The following is a 21,285-nucleotide window of genomic DNA, read 5'->3' on the forward strand; positions in this document are numbered from 1 at the left end:
GCATGCACTTATATAGTATACTTATATAGTGTGTGTGTATATATATACACACACACACACACACACACACACACACACACACACACACACACACACACATATATTTATATAATATGAAGGTTGATATGCCCTCTTTAACGTAGCACTGTGACGAGATGGCAGGTGCTCCAATTTTAAAGTTGCGCTGAAACTGCACATCTGACTAGATACTTTGTCAACAGGAGGTCCGGCTTCCTTGGGAGGACTGAAGAAATGATGGTGGTCTAATAACGGCCAAATAGTATTTGATAGGGAAAAGTTTTATGAAACGTTCCAATTTTCCCGTTGTATCAGAGATCATAATGTATTTATTACTCGTGTATTTTAAATTTCGTATTCAATAGGCCTGTACTAAGATCCAATTTAATTTGTAACAATATCATTTTCAGACCTTTATTTTAAAAATGTGCAATAATGAAAAATTATGTTGAGTAACTATACATGGTTGCCAGATATGTATATCTGTGTGAAAGCGTTATTTACACCTGACGTTAAAACGCCTAGCCCATTAACCAATATCCCACGCTAAGAGCTGTTGTTTGGCAGATGCATCTTTCTGCCCATCAGCATTTAGGATTCAAATCACCTGATTCCTAATTTAATATAGGCCGCACCATTATTCTTGTTTTATAAACTGAATGCCATGATGACATAAAAAATCAGTTCCTTATCCTGACGTTTATGAGGTAAAGTCACTTCCAATATTTTTGTCATCGTTGATAAAAATTGGCTAAAACGGCTGTATAAAGATAAACAACATGGGCAGATGTGAAATAAGTTGTACTTTGTAAATGAATGGTTCAAGGGAGTTAACATACATTACAATGAACCATTTCATACCATTTTCATACAATGTAATTGTACAAATTTACAGTCATAAATTAAATGTTCATTTTTAATACTTCATCGAGAATCCTTTGCAGGCAAAGACTGGTTGAAGTCTGGAACGCATGGACATCACCAAACTTCTTCAGCAAGTGAAATGCATGCTTCTTCCAAGCCTTCTTTATACTTTTTTCTTCCCATCATTCTGGTACAGGTTGATCTTAGTTTCATCTATCCAACGAATGCTGTTTCAGAACTCGGCTGGCTTTTTTAGATGTCATCTCTTTATGGTGGATTTGGATAATATGTCTACCTCCTGGAGAGTGTTCTTCACTTGGCTGGATGTTGTGAAGGGGTTTTTCTTTACCATGGAAAGGATTCTACCATCATCCACCACTGTTGTCTTCCGTGGAGGTCCAGGCCTTTTTGTGTTGCAGAACTTACCAGTGCATTCTTTTTTTCACAGAATGTACCAAACTGTTGATTTAGCCACTCCTAATGTTACTGCTATCTCTCTGTTTTTTTTTTTGCAGCCTAAGGATGGCCTGTTTCACTTTAATTGAGAACTCCTTTGACCGCATGTTGTGGATTCACAGCAACAACTTCCAAATGCAAATGCCACACCTGGAATCAACTCCAGACCTTTTACCTGCTTAATTGATGAAAAAATAATGAAAGAATAGCCCAGCCCTGTGCATGAAACAGCTTTTGAATCAACTGTTCAATTACTTTTGGTCACTTGGGTCCTTAAACAAGCATTTCTGTTTTTTAAGAGCAAAAAGTTATCTGTCATCTACTTCCTAATATTTGAAACGCATGCTTCCATAGTAGCTAATTTTGAGGCTTCTCCATATTTCATAAAAATATACAACTGTGTGTCATCAGCATAACAGTGAAAATGTACTTTGTGGTTCCGGGTGACTTAGAGGCAGCATATATAGTGAGAACAATACTGGTCACAAAACCCAGCCTTGAGGAACACCAAAACATACCTCTGATTTGTCAGAGGACATGCCATCAACACATACAAACTGATATCTTTCAGATAAATACAATTTAACCAGGCTAGAATGTATCTGCGTAGCCCAATATGGTTTTCCAATCTCTCCAAGAGAAAGGAGTGATCAGTGGTGTCAACGGCAACAAGAAGCAACAGGACAGAAATGTTTGAATGAATTCTAAAGTTGTGGATAAGTTGCTTTCAAAAAAAAATGTTAAGTTCTAAGTTGGAGCAGTTTACTTAGTTCTAGTTGATTTTGTGTTATTAGCTTTTGGAAAGTATTCAGACCCCTTCACTTTCTTCACATTTTGCAGTGCCTTTGGCAACAATCACAGCTTCCAATCTTCTTTAGTATGCCTTGATACTGGCTTTGAACACCAGGATTTGGGAAGTTTCTCCCATTCTTCCCTGTAAATTATGGATGGATGGTATTAGTAAGGTGATGAGCGGTAACTTGCCAGATGTTATGCATGAAACTAAAGCTCTGTTACAGTGGATTTTGGATTCTTGTTCACCGCCCAGACACTTCTTGCCCGGTTGCTTAGTTTGGTCAGACACCCAGCTTAAAAAAAAGCTTGCCATAGAGGCTCCAGTTCGTTCAATTTAAACTGATTTGGGAAATTAGTTATTCCAAATATGAGGTGCAGAAAAATAAAAGCTGATCTACCTAACTCAGTGGAGATGGAAAGGGATCTCCAGAGCTAACCATCCATGAGACGTTTCTGATAGCTTTTTTGTCTTTATGTCATCAGAGTAGCAATGTATGGTAGTAATTTGTGCAGGAGATCCCTAAAAACTAAATGTGAAAAATCATACATAACAACTCAAAAATCTACCCCAAAACGTTAAACAAAATTGTGTTTTGAGGAACCATTAAGAGATTCAGAAAACATTGATGTTTAGAGTGGACTTGGCATGTTGCAGATTGCTTTCACAGATTACGTTAGGATAAAACCAACCTACTCAGAATTATTGGGGGTGTAGGACGCTTCTATTTAAAACATTTCAAGAAGCTACATATCATTCTTCCATTAGGGTTTAACAAGCGTTTGTAGGTACAGTACATTTAGTTAAACGGTTAGGAGTTCGATGTTGGTAACTACCGCCACCTAGTGTGACATTGTGATAAAACACTTCGGAGTAATTCTACAGAATGGGGTTTGGGGCGTCGCCTTTAGTATTACTGGGACCAATCAGAAACCTGGCAGAAACTTTGTAAACAAGTCTTGCACGTTGTGCGAAAAACCTTTTATTTAATCATTGCGAAGAGTCATGTAGTTGGAAGAGTCGTACGCCTTGAAGACTTCACGAAGGTAAAGAAAATTTATTGTTTACTTTGTAGAAAAAAACGTTCCTGCATATCTTTCTATATCAAGTGTAGGCTATGATAGTCGACTGTTATTGCATTGAGCTCGAGTGCTTAAGGTACATTTTTGGCACACTTCCGGTTTGACGTACACTTTAACAGTCTACTTATACCTATATTTTAGCCTATATGAATGATAACTGATATCGTCCACAATAGTAACACCAAACGCGTTTTCAGCAGCAGTTCTTCAATAATAACAACCTACAAAACTTTCGTGATAATCACAAGTCCTATTCTGTTGCGCAAGTGTCTGTGATCCTTTTAAATTACAGTCGTTTAGTTGTGGTTAACAAGAGCATTGATGGCAAAGCAGTAACGGCGACGCAACATTTTCTCTGTCCTAAACATACTACTATTCAGTGTTAAATGTTATTTTGAATTGTAACGTGATGGGGAAATCAGAGTGCAGTTTTACTGGATATTTATTTGATGAGGGATATTCCACCGCTAAGATTCTGCGAACGGTTCTTTTTATAGGCGGGAGCGTGCCTGGCAAGTGTGGCTCCAAAAGTTTGTAAAATATTAAACATGTGTTATTATAATACAGCGGTATTCAGCTGGGGGGGACCTCTTGGGGAGTATTAATTTAAATGTAATAACTATTAACATTGGGAAACCCCTGCTGTCTGAGTTTGGAGTTTTAGTGAAACTCCTGATGACGGAATGAGTGGGTCCAATTCATAATGACTTTCACTGACTGATACTTTAACGGAAGGATCTATTTGTTGTTTGCCAAACAATTGTAATTCAAATGTATCTTTAATGTAGATCAGGGCTTGGCTTTTTTGGTCAGTTATCATACTTGTCAGATTGAACCCACGTAAAGTGTTTTAACCATTTTGGAAATAATGTTTTTGTAATTTTTGTGACAAGGTTACCTGACCTAAAAGTAGTGCTTAATTTGCGTGGGCTCCAGGTAATCGGCCTTTGTATGTTTATGTAATATTACATTAATAAAATAACCATGGTGCCTGAAACTAACTTTTTGGTCTACCAGCCACTGTGGCAGGTTGCTAAGCTAATTACTATTATATGCTTACGTGGTATATTTCAAAATGTACTTTAGCCTTTGTGAGAGGGTCTCTTAAAAGATATCAGACAACAAAAATTAAACTGCTTCTTTAACGACAGTAAGGTTGCCATGGTAACGGAATCAATGCGCTTGTAACTCACTAGCCTGAATCCAAGCACTCTGCTAGCAGTTGCAGAGTAAACCGTAACATTGAAATACAACGATGCTCATACACAAAACAGTGTCAGAAACTGATAAACACGGTATTAACTGTATTTAAAGAAAATGTCTCCCTCAAAGGGCTTCTAAAAAAGTGATCCTCTCATTACACACACACACAAATCTTGTGACAAAAAATATGCTTTCAAAGCTACTGACGTAGAACTGAAATCATTTAGCCAATGCATTTTCTGTAATTGGTGCTTATCCATTCGGACAAAAGTGGTATCCAGATGTTCCCAAACCTCTCCACCCCCCCCCCCCAGCCATTCCATCTATTAGATCTATTAGTATACCAGAGCTAGCACACCTGAATCAACTTATTAACTAATTAACAAACTCTTACCTGTAGAATCAAATGAGCTAGTTCAGGGCAAAAACTAAACTGTGAGATGGCTGGGGGCCCCCCGAAGAGGTTTGGGAACAATTGATATAGACTACATTCTCCATGTCCTATTATTTTTTTTACTTGTTACGGACAAGCACACCGGTGTTGATTTCAAGCCCTGCAGTTGTTTCATTTCCAATGTCTGCCTATCTGTCAATGCTTTCACCTTAGCTCTGTTAAAGAAGGATTCCATAGTTGAAAGATGTAATGCAGCAAAACTTAAACCAGTGTGATTCTTTAATTTTGCCTGTTGTTTCTCTGCCATTTCTGGGGTCTGGTATCTTCAATCTAGGTTCTCTTTTCTCTCAGACTTGGATCTGGGGATACTGCTCAGGGGTTTCTTTTACACCTGCTGCTGGGTTAGATTACTTTGTGGCAGACTCCAGGAGGGCGGGTGTGACACTGTCTTTGGTTTGGGGCTCGAACAACGGATGTGGGCTCTGCCTTCAATGCACGTCACATCTGCACACGATGTACTCTTTGAAAACGCCCCCTCAAGTGCACGAGGTGCTGGTGGGGTGCTATAATTTCCTGTCAGATGGGTTTAGGGTTGGAACACTGTCTTCTGGCTCCTGGCAGAAAGGAATGGGCTGCGTGTAGGTCTAGTTTGGTAGTAATGTCTAACTTGTTGGAGACTCAGGGTTCCCTGTCAATGTGGTTTCAGAGCTGTAAAATTTGGGGTGATGATAATTCCATGCTCATTCTAGGGAAAGCTTTTTATTATACACACACTCTCCACAATTGGCCCCCTTTGGCAAAGATTATCAACAAAAGGCTATGAAATAATGTCGTGGTTACATATTTTGCTTCAAGAGTGGATGAGTCAGAAACAGATTTAGCATTATCTGTAATGATTTGTATCTCAAGGAAAGTCTCTTTTCTTCAGAAATCAGGCAGCTAGTTGAAACAGATTGACGTCACTATTTCCTGTCATGTCTCATATGCAAATAGATACTACCAAAATTGAACCAGAAACAAGTAAACAAGTATTAAAGGGACTTGCTTTCATACTTTTCTTGCATTTGTGGTTATAGAATTTTTTTTAATTATAGAACTTAAACCCAATGATTTAATGCAATGTATTTATTTCTTTATTGACTGCAAAAAGACAGACTGATTTTTGAGTGGGTAAAGTCGGTTGTGAAAATACATGTCTGTGCGTGTAGTTGTGTGTCGGTCACAGCTGTTTTAAGGAGTGGCTCATTGTTTATTTTACCCCTGTCTTCTGTTAAATGGAATTTAGGCTTTCCCCCCCAATTTTAGTTACAGTGGAATTAAAAAGTCTACACACCCCTGTTAAAATGGCAGCTTTTTGTGATGTAAAACAATGAGACAAAGATAAATCATGTCAGAACTTTTTCCACTTTTAATGTGACCTATAATGTGAACAATTCAATTTAAAAACAAACCGAACTCTTCGAGGGGGAAAAATGAAAAATAAAAACCTTACAATAACCTGGTTGCATTAGTGTGTTCACCCTCTTATTACTGGGGGTGTGGCTGTGAAGTTCACCTTTCAGCACGACAACGACCCAAACACATCCAAATTCACAAAAGCATGGCTTCACCAGAAGAAGATTAACATTTTAGAATGGCCCAGCCAGAGCCCAGACCTGAATCCAATTGAACGTCTGTGGGGTGATCTGAAGAGGGCTGTGCACAGGAGATGTCCTCACAATCTGACAGATTTGGAGCACTTTTGCAAAGAAGAGTGGGCAAATATTGCCACGTCAAGATGTGCCATGCTAAGACTCCTACCCAAAAAGATTGAGTGCTGTAATAAAAGGTGCTTCAACAAAGTATTAGTTTAAGGGTGTGCACACATATGCAACCAGGTTATTGTTTTTTCTTTTAAATTTTTCCCACTCAAAGATTTCAGTTTGTTTTTCCATAATTTCCATAATTATTTTACATGACTGAATTGTATACAATGTTTATACAATGTTTTATTAACAACTTTCTCAATATTTAAGTTTATGGAACATAATTTCAACAACATCTAATTTATACAAATTTTATACACATTTTCCACATCCACTTTTTTTTTTACATTATTAAATTAAATGTATATTATTTGCCAGATTTTTTTTTTCTTCTTCATTGTCACTACAACAAGTTGTGCTCATGAGTTTGCATACCCTGGCAGAAATTGTGAAATGTATGCATTGATTTAGAAAATATGACTGATCATGCTAATTTATTACATTTTATTTAAGGATAGTGATCATATGAAGCCATTTATTATCATATAGTTGTTTGGTTCCTTTTTAAATCATAATGATAACAGAAATCTTCCAAATGGCCCTGATCAAAGGTTTACATACCCTTGAATGTTTGGCCTTGTTACAGACACACAAGATGACACACACAGGTGAAAATGGCAATTAAAGGTGAATTTCCCACACCAGTGCCTTTTTAAATTGCAATTAGTGTCTGTGTATAAATAGTCAATGAGTTTGTTAGCTCTTACGTGGATGCACTGATCAGGCTAGGTACTGAGCCATGGGGGACAGAAAATAACTGTAAAAAGACCTGCATAACAAGGTAATGGAACTTTATAAATATGGATAAGCATATAAAAAGATATCCAAGGCCTTGCAAATGCCAATCAGTACAGTTTAATCACTTATTAAGAAGTGGATAATTCAGGGATCTCTTGATACCCAGCCAAGGTCAGGTAGACCAAGAAAGATTTCAGCCAAAACTACCAGAATAAAAAAAGACGGTGTGGTTGTTTCAAGGAGCACAATACGACGATACTTGAACAAAAATGAGCTGCATGGTCGATTTGCCAGAAAGAAGCCTTTACTGTGCCAATGCCAACAAAAAGCCCAGTTACAATATGCCCAACAATACCTTGACACACCTCACAGCTTCTGGCACATTGTAATTTGGAGTGATGAGACCAAAATATAGGTTTATGGTCACAACCATAAGTGCGTTGTTTGGAGATGGGTCAACAGGGCCTATAGTGAAAAGAATACCATCCCCACTGTGATGAATAGTGGTGGCTCATTGATGTTTTGGGGTGTGTGAGCTCTAAAGGCATGGGGAATCATGTGAATATTGATGACAAGATGAATGCAGCATGTTATTAGAAAATACTGGCAGACAATTTAAATTATTCTGCGTGAAAGCTGCGCATGGGACGCTCTTGGACTTTTCTGCATGACAATGACCCTAAGCACAAGGAGAAATTGACTCTCCAGTGGTTACAGCAGAGAAAGGTGAAGGTTCTGGAGTGGCCATCACATTCTCCTTACTTTAATATCATCGAGCCACTCTGGGGAGATCTCAAATGTACAGTTCATGTAAGACAACCAAAGACTTTGCATGACCTGGAGGTATTTTGCCAAGACGAATGGGCAACTATACCACCTACAAGAATTTGAGACTGCATGCTGTCATTGATGCTAAAGGGGGCAATACACAGTATTAAGAACTAAGGGTATGCAGACTTTTGAACAGGGGTCAGTTCAGTTTTTTCTTTTTTGCCATGTTCTGTTTTATGATTGTGCCATTCTGTTATATACAGTTGAATGTGAATCCCATAAGAAATAAAAGTTTTGCTCGCTCACTCATGTTTTCTTTACAAATGGTAGATATATTACTAATTCTCCAAGGGTATGCAAACGTTTGAACACAACTCTAGTTGTAGTGTGCTATGCCACAATTCGTAAGCTTATTACTCTCATATGGATCTATGATATTCAATAATTCTACCAAATTGCTGCTCATTTACATTATGTATATTACTGCCATATACTTGCCATATCTATAATGTTCAGTAATACTACCTAAAAAACAGTAAAAGTAAAATAAACTGCTGCTAGTGTATAGTGTTATGTATAGTGTTGCCTTGTGTTATTATTATTGGCTATATTTTTGCTTCTGTATTCTTCTTAACTCTCACTACATATTTGTCGGGTGCCATGTCACAAGAATTGCCTTGTGCAGGATGACGCTGTGTTGATCGGTGCATTTGACAAATAAACCTTGTGAACAAATAAGTCACTGCAGTGAACACTAGGCATGTGACAAACTGATAATTTCCCTTAAAGTTTATACAAGCATTTTGTTATCGGTATTTAATTTAAATCATAAAATTCCATGTGAATTGGCTCGTATAGCTTGTTATCGTCCAACTGCATCTTGATCAGAGTGGCACTAGAACAATGTTATTGAATTCTATAGGAATTGCCTGCATGTTTCCTGTCTGCCCATCATCAACAACCTCCAAGGTGTTTTCTGCACGCTGTAATTACAATCTGTTTTGTTGTATAGGCTCATTAAATTGACACGCTGTCGCCGATACCTGATCCCTACCTGATCCCTAGTTTTGGCCAGTATCAAACACATTTCTGATGCCAGTATCAGCTCCCTATTATCTACAGTATCTGGTGCAAGCCAGTTCCCCATTACATCTCAGAGGCTTTTTACATCAGTTTGTACCATGGATAGAGCAGTTAAAACACAGCCCTAGTGGGGTTTAATCCTCTGTGTATTATTAGATTGTTCCCTGGCAATGGAATATCTGCAATCCAGTTTGTATTCATGGTAAAATCAGAACAATTTGGATAGCTGGTTCTCCGTTGAAGTTAGACGATCGTGTTTAAATGATCCTGTTATTAGCGCGTTAACTTGGGATGCTGAGTGAGTCCAGGTGTTTCCCTTCACCACACAACTTAAAAAGGAAGAAGTCCCCAATGATGCAAGAAGAGGACTTTGTCACTTTAATAGGAAAGAAAACAGTGACATCTAGGGGCTGAAACTAGCTGGAAACGCATTCAACAACTGTACAGTAGGGGCTGGATCCCAAAGCGTTATTTCAGGTACTGTCAGCTGGATGTGAACCAAAGACTACCTGGCCTTTTGGAACTCTAGTCGCCATTCTGAAGTATGATTTAATGTGTTATACTTTATATAGGTGATTCGCCAACTATATCAACTTTATATGGTGAACGTCAACTTGAGCATGAAAAAAATAAACATAATTCCCAAATTGAATCCTATTCTTTATTTGCAGAAATGTATTCTTTAAACTTTTACTGAAGTAATTGTTAATATATTGAAAACGTTTTAATCAGTTTAGAGTCTCTTGGAAAATGTGAACGTTAATGCATTTTTCATGCATGATCCCTAGTTTTTGTCACTGAGAGATAATTCTAAATATATTATACAATATTTGTACTATTTAGGCCAATATATATTTATTTGTGTCAAGATTAATCTTTTTTAAGGTGTTAATTTTGATATGGGTGTATATATAAAGCCAACAGATAACGTATGGGGTAATTTACAGCCATCAACACTACTCAGACTGTAACTATGCAGTCCTTAGAGACTAAGCTTTCCTCAGACTTTTTCAGCTCATTCCAAAAGAGAACCTTTGTGTTCTCAGTTACTTCTAAAATGATTGGGACAGTGCAGGTAATTACGTTTTGTCGTTATAGAGAATTTGGTGTATACTGATGCAGAAAATATATATTTAATCAATTATGAATTAGGTCAGAAGTTACAATATAGCTCATCACCTGTACCTTTCATAAATACTTTTGTTTTTGCTAATCTTTATTTGGATTGCCAGTCATTTTGGATGTGGATATGTTGATCAAGAAATCCTAGTAATGTCTACTTCAGACTGTAACATTCCTAACCGGGTCATCAATGGAAAATAGCTATTTTCTTTCTTTTCAGCCAAGCCTTTCTCCCTGCAATGCATAATTTCACCAAATACTTTTTTTCTCCCCAAAAATCTTTTGGGATTTTTACAACATGTCTAAGTGTTGGTTATACAGTGTCATTGGATTTTGTTTGTTTGTCTTCTTGAGATTATAGGAAATGCACTTGTTCCCTTGCCATTACCCATGCATACAGTTAGGAAATCTGGAAATAATTTAACACTGACACAAGTTTTGTTCTTTTGGCTGTTTACCAAAATATATTCAAGTTATAGATAAATAATGAACATGGGCATAATGTGCAGTCTCTCAGCTTTAATTAGAGGGTATTTAGAGTTTAGGAATTACAGCTCTTTAATATATAGCTACCTCTTTTTCAAGAGATCAAAAGTAATTGGACAATTGATTCAAATGCTCTTTCGTAGACAAGTGTGGGCTATTCCTTCGTTATTTCTTCATCAATTGAGCAGGTGAAAGTTCTGGAGTTGATTCCAGGTGTGGCATTTGCGTTTGGAAGTTGTTGCTGTGAACCCACAACATGTGGTCAAAGGAGCTTTCAATGAATGTGAAACCTGGCCAAAAAGCATCTGGAAAATGCCAGCCCAGTTCTGGAACTTGCATTCTTTGGACAGATGAAACTAAGATCAACCTGTACCAGAATGATGGGAAGAAAAAAGTATGGAGAAGGCTGTGAACGGCTCATGAACAGAAGCGTACCACATCATCTGTAAAACACGGTGGAGGCAGTGTGATGGCATGGCCATGCATGGCTTCCAATGGCACTGGGTCACTAGTGTTTATTGATGATGTGACAGAAGACGAAGAAGATGGATGAATTCTGGATGAAGTGTATAGGGATATATTGTCTGCTCAGATTCATCCAAATTCAGCGAAGTTGATTGAATGGCGCTTCACTTTACAGATGGACAATGACCCAAAACATACTGCGAAAGCAACCCAGGAGTTTTTTTACGACAAGGAAGTGGAATATTCGGTAATGACAGAGTCAGACACCTGATCTCAACCCGATCAAGCACTTGCTGAAGACGAAACTTAATGTAGAAAGACCCACAAACAAGCAACAACTGAAGACAGCTGCAGTAAAGCATCACAAAGGAGGAAACCCAGCATTTGGTGATTTCCAAGCTTTCCAGCCTTCAAACAGTCATTGCCTGTAAAGGATTCTTGACAAAGTATTACAAATTAACATTTTATTTATGATTGTGTACATTCTTCCAATTACATTTGAGCCCCTGAAATAAGGGGACTGTGTATGAAAATGGTTGCAATTTCTAAACGTTTGATATATTGATTTAAAGCTGAAAGTCTGCACTTCAATTGCGTCTTGGTTGTTTCATTTCAAATCCATTGTGGTGGCGTACAGAGCCAAAATTATGAAAATTGTGTCAGTATCCAAATATTTCCAGATCTATCTGTAGGTCCACTCATAACCACTTGGGGGCAGCAAAGTTCTACCAATACGCAAAATACTCAAGCAGTAACACAGTCTAAATATGTTTTTTTTTCTTTGCAAAGATATAAGCAACATCACTTAGGTTTACTTAAATAATCATCTCTGTGTTTGACTAACCGCATTTTACCGTAACTGTGTTGATTATCAGGCACTCTGATAGGTGCTGATACAGCAATTTATGTGACTTAAGATCAAGGCTCTACACTTTCTACCCTGTGTTTTCACAATGCGAAGAACTGTTTTACCCATGAGGAGTAATTGTTGTCAGTCAACAAACTACTTCATTATTTTCCCTCGCGCTGCATGATAAACATTATTTGGCCAAGCTGAAGCTAGGGCCATGTGGCCTGTGTTGTGATGGCATGTTTCGGTGTAGTCGACTAGCAGGAAGTTAGTAAGACATAATTTAGGGTTCCGTTTTGTTAGCCCCGTTTGTAGCCCCCCCCCCCCCTTGAAGATTATCTGACGTGGGCTACTAATGTCTGCTTGACCCGGTGGCTGACCCCTTTCTGGAAGTTTACACAGAACGGAACACCAATATGGTTTGGGGGGGGGGGGGGGTGGTGGTGGTATGGGTTACCTGGATATGTCTAACCCAGTGGCGGGTCTGGTTGCTTAGCGTTGATACAAGAGATAGATGGTCAGCCTTCTGCGCAGAGTTTCATTTCTTGACATGGAACACCAAGGATGGGGTATGGTCTTATTGCCCAAACCCGAGGTGTGAGAGAATATGCTATGTTGTTTTTGTGTAAATTCCTCATTATTTGCTCTTGTTAGAGATAAAAGGAGTGAGGGGGTTAGATCTCTGCCCGCTTGGTGTCCTAACAGCCCTACAGCACTCTGATGTACACGTTTCTCAGAGAGAAAAAGGCCCACAAAACGCTGCACAGGGATTGAGATTAGTCCACAGTGTCCAGATAAACAGGAGCTGGAGGGAGTGGGAGCTTGTGTGTGTTGTGTGTGTGTGTGTGTGTGTGTGTGTGTGTGTGTGTGGTGTGTGTGTTTGTGTGTGGTGTGTTGGTGTGTGTGTGTGTGTGTGTGTGTGTGGTGTGTGTGTTTGTGTGTGGTGTGTTGGTGTGTGTGTGTGTGTGCTGCCATGTTAATCCTCTGTGACAGACCCCTCGTCTTCCTGTGTTGGGGGGTTCAGTACCCTTCCTGTGAGTTTCTGGGTTTTGCCTTTTTGTCTTGACATGGGAAGATGAATAGCTTAATTAGGGAAGGCATTTGGGTCCCAACTTGGTTAATTAGAACAAATAAATCGACTTGATTGGGGGAAGGTCATGGCACAGGACAGCTGTCACAGCCTTCAAAAACCCACACAACATATGAATTCAGCTGGAAGGGAAATAAACTATTCTCTCCAACATTTCTTTCTTGCTCTCTCTCTCGTGTTCTCTCATTGCCCCTATCTCTCACCACTTAGGCCCTGACGCCGAGCTGTGAGGTGGATTAGGAGAGGCTGCATCTAATGCCAATTTTTCCATTCTACGGCACGTGCGTGTCTGTATGTGTGTGTGTGTGTGTGTATGTCTGTGTTTAAATTCAGAGAGTGCCTGCTCAGTGTGAGATGCCAGTTAGCTGAGGGGGGAGGCGGTGTGAGAACCACAGGCCAGACTGAGAACCTGTGGACAGTGATGGATTCCTAACCCAGGGGAGCGCTCTCTTCTCCCAGTGCTTCCCCAGCCTGTCTGCACTGCACCACGACTGGACACAGCAAACACTCCTGTTCCACTTTTACTGTACCTTTCTCAAACAAGCAGTAAATTCTGACCTCCCTTTTGCTTTTCTGATGGGAAAATCCCATTGAATGCCCTTGATGTCAAGTAGGCAATAAAAGGTGACCATTGTCTAGCTGGGGTTTGGTGAGGTTGCTTAGTCTAGCTTGTTTTTCCTAACATGCACTGCTCAAAAAAATTAAGGGAACACTTAAATCACACACCAGGTCTCTAAGAAACAAAATATATTAAAGATCAAAATCTTCACTGTAAGTTGTGTAATTTGTTGAGAACAAAATGACGATTGAGGGCTGGATTCAAACTCACACCGAAAATCAAAGTAAACTTTTGAAATCACAGGCAGTTCTAACTTGTGTGAATTTCATCACGGCAACTTACAATGTGACTCAGTAGTGTGTATGACCCCCACGTGCCTGTATGCACTCCTGACAACATCTGGGCATGCTCCTGATGAGAAGGCGGATGGTGTCCTGGGGAATCTCCTCCCAGACCCGGATCAGGGTATCAGTGAGCTCCTAGACAGTCTGTGGCGCTACTTGGCCAGTCAGTGGCATCAATGCCTTTGTCAACCAGGAGCTGCCTACACACTCTGGCCGCATGAGTTCATGTTTGAGCTCAGTGTGCACCTGCTCTCTCTGTGAAGAGAACGGGACACCAATGGCGGACCTGCCACATCTGGTGTACTCTGGCGAATGCCAATTGAGCTGCACATCCACGAATGGATGTGCCATCCTGGAGGAGCTGGAATACAGAACCTGTGCAACCTGAAAGGGCTGCAGGTACCACCTCATGCTACCTGTAGTGACAAACACACTAGCAAAACACAAAACTAGAGAGGAATCAGTCAGGAAGGATAAGGAGAAATCAATTGTCTGTGGCCACCACATGCAAAACCATTCCCTTTTTGGGAGTTGTCTTGCTGTTGCCTCTCCAGTGCGCCTGTTGTAACTTTCATGTGAGCCAAAACAGGTGACAATGATTCACAATCTCTTATCTCACAGGTGTCAAACCGGTTCCACGGAGGGCCGAGTGTCTGCAGGTTTTCGCTCTCACCTTGTACCTGATTGATTAATTAGTTCACTAATTGGTTAATTTCTACCCCCACCTGGTTGTTCAGGTCTGACCTGGGAACCAATTTAAAGGAAAACCCAAAGACCTGCAGACACATGGCCCTCCGTGGAACCGGTTTGACACCCCTGTCTTATCTGATCCCTGAAGTTTAACTGACTTGGTCTTATACTGTGATGATTGCGTATTACCTTAATTTTTTGGAGCAGTGTATATGACCAAAATAGTTTCAGTAACTAGAGTGGGGTTCTTTTCCAGGCCAGTATGTCTAAAATACCCTCACAATGAAGTGTACATTATAGTGGCATGGTGATACACTTACAAGTATCGGCTGAGCTGTGAAATAATGGGCATAAAAGTCATTCAGGATCTAAACTGGATTAAATGCTACTTTGATAACCTAAACTGGACTGTAGACGTTGATAACCTAAACTGGAGTGTATACAGTACTTTGATAACCTAAACTGGAGTGTATACAGTACTTTGATAACCTAAACTGGAGTGTATATAGTACTTTGATAACCTAAACTGGAGTGTATACAGTACTTTGATAACCTAAACTGGAGTGTATACAGTACTTTGATAACCTAAACTGGAGCGTATACAGTACTTTGATAACCTAAACTGGAGTGTATACAGTACTTTGATAACCTAAACTGGAGTGTATACAGTACTTTGATAACCTAAACTGGAGTGTATACAGTACTTTCATAACCTAAACTGGAGTGTATACAGTACTTTCATAACCTAAACTGGAGTGTATACAGTACTTTGATAACCTAAACTGGAGTGTATATAGTACTTTGATCATCTAAACTGGAGTGTATATAGTACGTTGATCATCTAAACTGGAGTGTATATAGTACGTTGATCATCTAAACTGGAGTGTATATAGTACGTTGATCATCTAAACTGGAGTGTATATAGTACGTTGATCATCTAAACTGGAGTGTATATAGTACGTTGATCATCTAAACTGGAGTGTATATAGTACGTTGATCATCTAAACTGGAGTCTATATAGTACGTTGATCATCTAAACTGGAGTCTATATAGTACGTTGATCATCTAAACTGGAGTGTATATAGTACGTTGATCATCTAAACTGGAGTGTATATAGTACGTTGATCATCTAAACTGGAGTGTATATAGTACGTTGATCATCTAAACTGGAGTGTATATAGTACGTTGATCATCTAAACTGGAGTGTATACAGTACTTTGATCATCTAAACTGGAGTGTATATAGTACGTTGATCATCTAAACTGGAGTGTATACTATGATTATCTGAGCTGGTCATTCACGCACTAGTGTTGGCCAAAATAAATAAAATACTTAAGAAAATGATCTTTGTTGCTTTAAGAGAGGGGTGATTGTTGGTACCTGTTTTGCAGAAGCTTCAGTGACAAAGACTGATGTTTTGCGATACGTTGTGTTCTCTACCCAGTTGAGCACTTATGACGGATTCCTGATTGGCAGCCTTTTTCCACCACTATGAACAAACCGCCTAAATATGGAATGCCGTTGCTTCTCTCCAGTAGAGTTCCAGACATTTGTAAAATCTATGCCAAGGCCCATTGAAGATGCGCCGGTGGGTTGATGTGGCCCGATGCCCTATTAAGACACAATGTTGGCGTTCCCTTTGTTTTGGCATCATGTATATTTACATAGTCTTCCATCAGAGTTTGATGTGGCTGCCCTGGTGTATGTGAACTGGGCAACAGTCGGGCTGACTGTGGTGGACTGGTTCTGTAAAGTTACAGCATGTTTTCTTGCAGACCTGTACCCTTTAATGAAATCTTTGAAATGTGCAGAGTAAATGGTTCAGTTCCCTGCACTGCATTTTGCCTGCCGCAAAACGTAACAACCTCCTGTATACACGCGAGCAGATCTGCTTGCCCTGCAGGGCAAAGTTTGCTCCAAAGCTCCCTGTGCCCGCCGCTAAACTGAACCAGGTATTTCAGCCATTTTATTATCACCATAGGTCACAGCTCTGACCGTACTTCCTCCCAAGGTAAGTCAGGGGTGAGACCACCTGGGTCCTGGTTGATTTAATTTTTTGGGGTGCCGTATCGTCTGCAGTGCCTAACCTAAAGGGGTACCCTCCAGTCCCAGTACCCCTCCCCGCCAGCAGCGACTGGTGCCGGGGAACAACTATGGCCTTTGTTGGCCGCCCAGTGGATCTCACACACAGTTAATATAGACTTTTCCCACTGCCTCTGCCAAGAGTCTGAAGTCATTTAATGAAGTGGCGCTGAGTTTGGAAGGAGCTAGTGTGCTCGCGCTGACAGAATGGAAAATGTCTATGCTGTGCAGGAGCAGTGTGTTCTGATACCCAGTAACCTCCAAACCGTCAGACACAGGAAACACATTTAGACCCTGGAGCCTCTGCTCCCCTGCTACCTCTGCTCCCCTGCTACCTCTACTCCCCTGTTACCTCTGCTCCCCTGCTACCTCTACTCCCCTGCTACCTCTACTCCCCTGTTACCTCTGCTCCCCTGCTACCTCTACTCCCCTGTTACCTCTACTCCCCTGCTACCTCTACTCCCCTGCTACCTCTACTCCCCTGCTACCTCTACTCTCCTGTTACCTCTACTCCCCTGCTACCTCTACTCCCCTGCTACCTCTACTCCCCTGCTACCTCTACTCCCCTGCTACCTCTACTCACCTGCTACCTCTACTCCCCTGCTACCTCTACTCACCTGCTACCTCTACTCCCCTGCTACCTCTGCTCTCCTGCTACCTCTGCTCCCCTGCTACCTCTACTCTCCTGTTACCTCTGCTCTCCTGCTACCTCTACTCTCCTGCTCCCCTGCTACCTCTGCTCCCCTGCTACCTCTGCTCCCCTGCTACCTCTGCTCCCCTGCTACCTCTGCTCTCCTGCTACCTCTATTCCCCTGCCACTCCTGCCCACCTGCCTTCTCTGCTCCCCTGCCATCTTTGCTCCTCTGGCACCTCTGCCATCACTGCCATGACTAAATGGAGCAGGAGCAACACACACAGGCAACCCCGAACTACACACACACGTACTGCACTGTGCACTATTTTTAGGGAGACAGTGATCTAGTTCCTGGACTAGCTCAAAGCAAAGGACTACGCGTGGGCATTGGTCATACCAGCTCAGTCTACTGGTCACTGATCTGCTTCAGCAGCTTCATCCAAACCCCCTAATGTATGTTTCCCACGTGTCTTGCCTCCGTTTGAAGCCGCCACTCGCAGTCATGTGATTCGCTGAAGTAAGTCATTATGAAAACGTTACTTGGTGTGTGACTTTAAGTAGCTACATGGTTGTGAGTTATGCTCTAAACCTGGTATGAAGAATACTACCATGTTACAGATGAACGACTTAAAGTCGACTTGTATTAATTTATTTATACAGTGGATATATAAAGTCTACACACCCCTGTTAAAATGCCAGGTTCTTGTGATGTTAAAGAATGAGACAGGGATAAATCATGTCAGAACTATTTCCACCTTAAATGTGACCTATAATGTGAACAATTCAATTGAGAAAAAAAAAAACCTAACAAATCTTTGAGGGGGAAAAATAAAAAACTCACAATAACCTGGTTGCATAAGTGTGCCCACCCTCTTTTAACTGGGGATATAAGACCCCAGTTATAAAACAGCCCTGACTCATTCGAGGCATGGACTCCACTAGACCTCTGAAGGTGTGCTGTGGTATCTGGCACCAAGAAACTAGCAGCAGATCCTTTAAGTCCTGTAAGTTGCGAGGTGGGTTCTCCATGGATTGGACCTGTTTGTCCAGCACATCCCACAAATGCTCGATTGACGTCCGGGGAATTTGGAGGCCAAGTCGACACATTGAACTCGTTGTTCTGTTTCTCAAACCATTCCTGAGCCATTTTTGCTTTGTGGCAGGGCGCATTATCCTGCTGAAAGAGGCCAATGCCGTGAGGGAATACCGTTGCCATGAAAGGGTGCACATGGTCCGCAACAACGCTCAGGTAGGTGGTTGGTGTCAAAGTAACATCCACATGAATGGCAGGACCCAAGGTTTCCCAGCAGGACATTGTCGAAAGCATCACACTGCCTCCGCCGGCTTGATTCCTTCCCATAGTGCATCCTGGTGCCATTTGTTTCATTCGTCAGACCACCTTCTTCTATTGCATCTGTTGAATTGGACCACACAGGCCAGGCTTCGCTCCCCACGTGCGTCAATGAGCCTTGGTCGTCCATGACCCTGTCGCCGGTTCAACGCTTTTCCTTCCTTGGACCACTTTTGATAGGTACTGACCACTGCAGACCAGGAACAACCCAAAAGGGCTGCATTCTGGATATACTCTTACCCAGTCGTCCAGCCATCACAATTTGGCCCTTGTTAAAGTCGCTCAGATCCTTACGCTTGCCTATTTTTCCTGCTTCTGACACATCCAGTTTGAGGACAGAATGTTCACTTGCTGCCTAATATATCCCACCCACAGACAGATGCCATGATAACGAGATTATCAGTGTTACTCACTTCACCTGTCAGTGGTCATAATGTTATGGCTGATCGGTGTGTATTCTTTTATTCATTTAGCTTTGTCAAAAGTTGCCAACAAGTTGTCATGATTTGATTATTTTCAGGCACTAATATAAATAATATCAAATATCATATAAATACAAATAGATGTCTTCCTTGATTAATTCATCTTCTCTCTTTGTTCTGTCCTTAATCTGTGCACAGCTTCACCTTTATTGCCCATTATCATGGCTGTCTATTTGTCTTTTTTAAACTGACTGTATCTGTGGGTATGTATTTTGTCTGTCCTTTTCAAGCATCTCTTTATTCAGCTACGCTTGTGCATATTGCAGTCTGTCTAGCTGGCCTATTGTGCAGCTGTCAGTTATTTCAAACACTCAAGTGTCATTTGCCTCCGATTTCATCCCTTTCTTTCTTTCCTCTTTCTACTGGTGCCCTGGCATACAGGGTCTTTCTTCATCTGGTTGGTTGTGTGTCAGCAGGCCCAATCATTGTCTTCTCCCAAAGCAGCATTTGTTTTGTTTTATAGCAGCCATAAGCCCCTTTTTTAAATCCATGCACAATGTGTTTTTGTCCATCATCCTCCTCTTCAGTGGGATGCGGTCTCTCTCTCTCTCTCTCTCTCGCTCTCATTCTCATTCTCGCTCTCTTTCTGTCTCTTTCTCACATTATCTCTGTCTTTTTCTCTTACACTGTTTGTCTCTCTCCTCTGTCTGTCACTGTCTGTCTCTGCTCACACTATGTCTTTCTCTGCTCACACTATGTCTGTCTCTGCTCACACTATGTCTGTCTCTGCTCACAATATGTCCGTCTCTGCTCACACTATGTCTGTCTCTGCTCACACTATGTCTGTCTCTGCTCACACTATGTCTGTCTCTGCTCACACTATGTCTGTCTCTGCTCACACTATGTCTGTCTCTCGCTCTCTTTCCCCTCTACCGACCTGTGTTTTTGACAGTATGTCGAGGCCTCCCCCTGAAGCACAGTTTTTCAGTGGGTCCATTTGTCCGGGCCTAATGAATCACGTCCATGATAATAGAATGCAATGTAATAAATCACGGTGGCCTCAGCGAGGAGCACATGGCCAGCTGTTTGCCTTGGCCCCCCAGCAACTTCAGAACCTCTACCACAATGCACCATCCTGGCCCGCTCACCACCCAGCTCTGTGCCGACACACTTGCCATGGTCCCGTCTTGTCCATTTGTCCCCTGGGGCTATTCAGAGTGAATTCATGGTGGCTAGATGCCAACAGTCCCCTTGTAAACAGTACTTAACCCCCTTTTTGTTATACCTCAGCTTGGTTATGAGGAATACTGCTAGAGGTTTTAGTTTCCAAAGGGTGGCTTTATTGTGACAAACTGTTGTGATAATGAACTGTAAATTCCATGAATGTTTCCTTTTGATGATTAAAGTATTGGTTTGGTCACGCCTAATAAAATAAATCGGAATAGATCCGGAGAAAGTGGAGTGTCCAAGTCGTTCCACAACGACACTCCAAGCCCTTGTACTGAGACCCTGAGTAAACACCAGTACAGACTATGAATTAGCTCTACTGTACGTCCACCCCAGCCTGGGACTCTGACACGGTAACTGTATAAAAGAGTCACAGAGAGCAAATAAGATGGCCTCTTTGTGCTCACAGGCTCCGTGAGAGGGAGAGACGTGTGCTGGGTTGGTTGGTGATGAAGATGCATTGCCCCTGATCCGGACACGCCCCTAATTTTAAAGGCATGGTTTGTGGGGAAGCTCTGTTTTTGAATTTGGTTCTTGTGTGAGGAACTAGGCATGCTGGTTTATGAGGGCAGTGAGCAGGGATGGGCTGAGTGAACAGAGCCGTATTTGACCCCAGAACACCCATCTAAGGGTCAATGTTTACAGTGGTTGCCATGGGGACATTGCATAATGGAGTAGTCCATCACTCTTTTTCCTCCTCTCAGATGTCCTCTTTGATGCTGGCTGCACGTTTTCCCGCACATCGCGGCAAAATAA

The 21,285-nt window shown here is 41.2% G+C and overlaps 1 long non-coding RNA gene across 1 annotated transcript in view; it reads left to right on the forward strand.

Annotated features, from left to right (window-relative positions):
• Positions 1-3,064: 3,064 nt before the first annotated feature.
• Positions 3,065-21,285, forward strand: part of LOC105018225 — a 96,182-nt gene continuing 77,961 nt past the window's right edge. The window contains exon 1 of the long non-coding RNA XR_828571.3: positions 3,065-3,177. This is a non-coding gene — a long non-coding RNA (uncharacterized LOC105018225). The remainder of the gene's footprint in view (positions 3,178-21,285) is intronic.

The sequence above is a fragment of the Esox lucius genome, chromosome 19 (assembly GCF_011004845.1).
Source record: "Esox lucius isolate fEsoLuc1 chromosome 19, fEsoLuc1.pri, whole genome shotgun sequence".
NCBI lineage: Eukaryota > Metazoa > Chordata > Actinopteri > Esociformes > Esocidae > Esox > Esox lucius.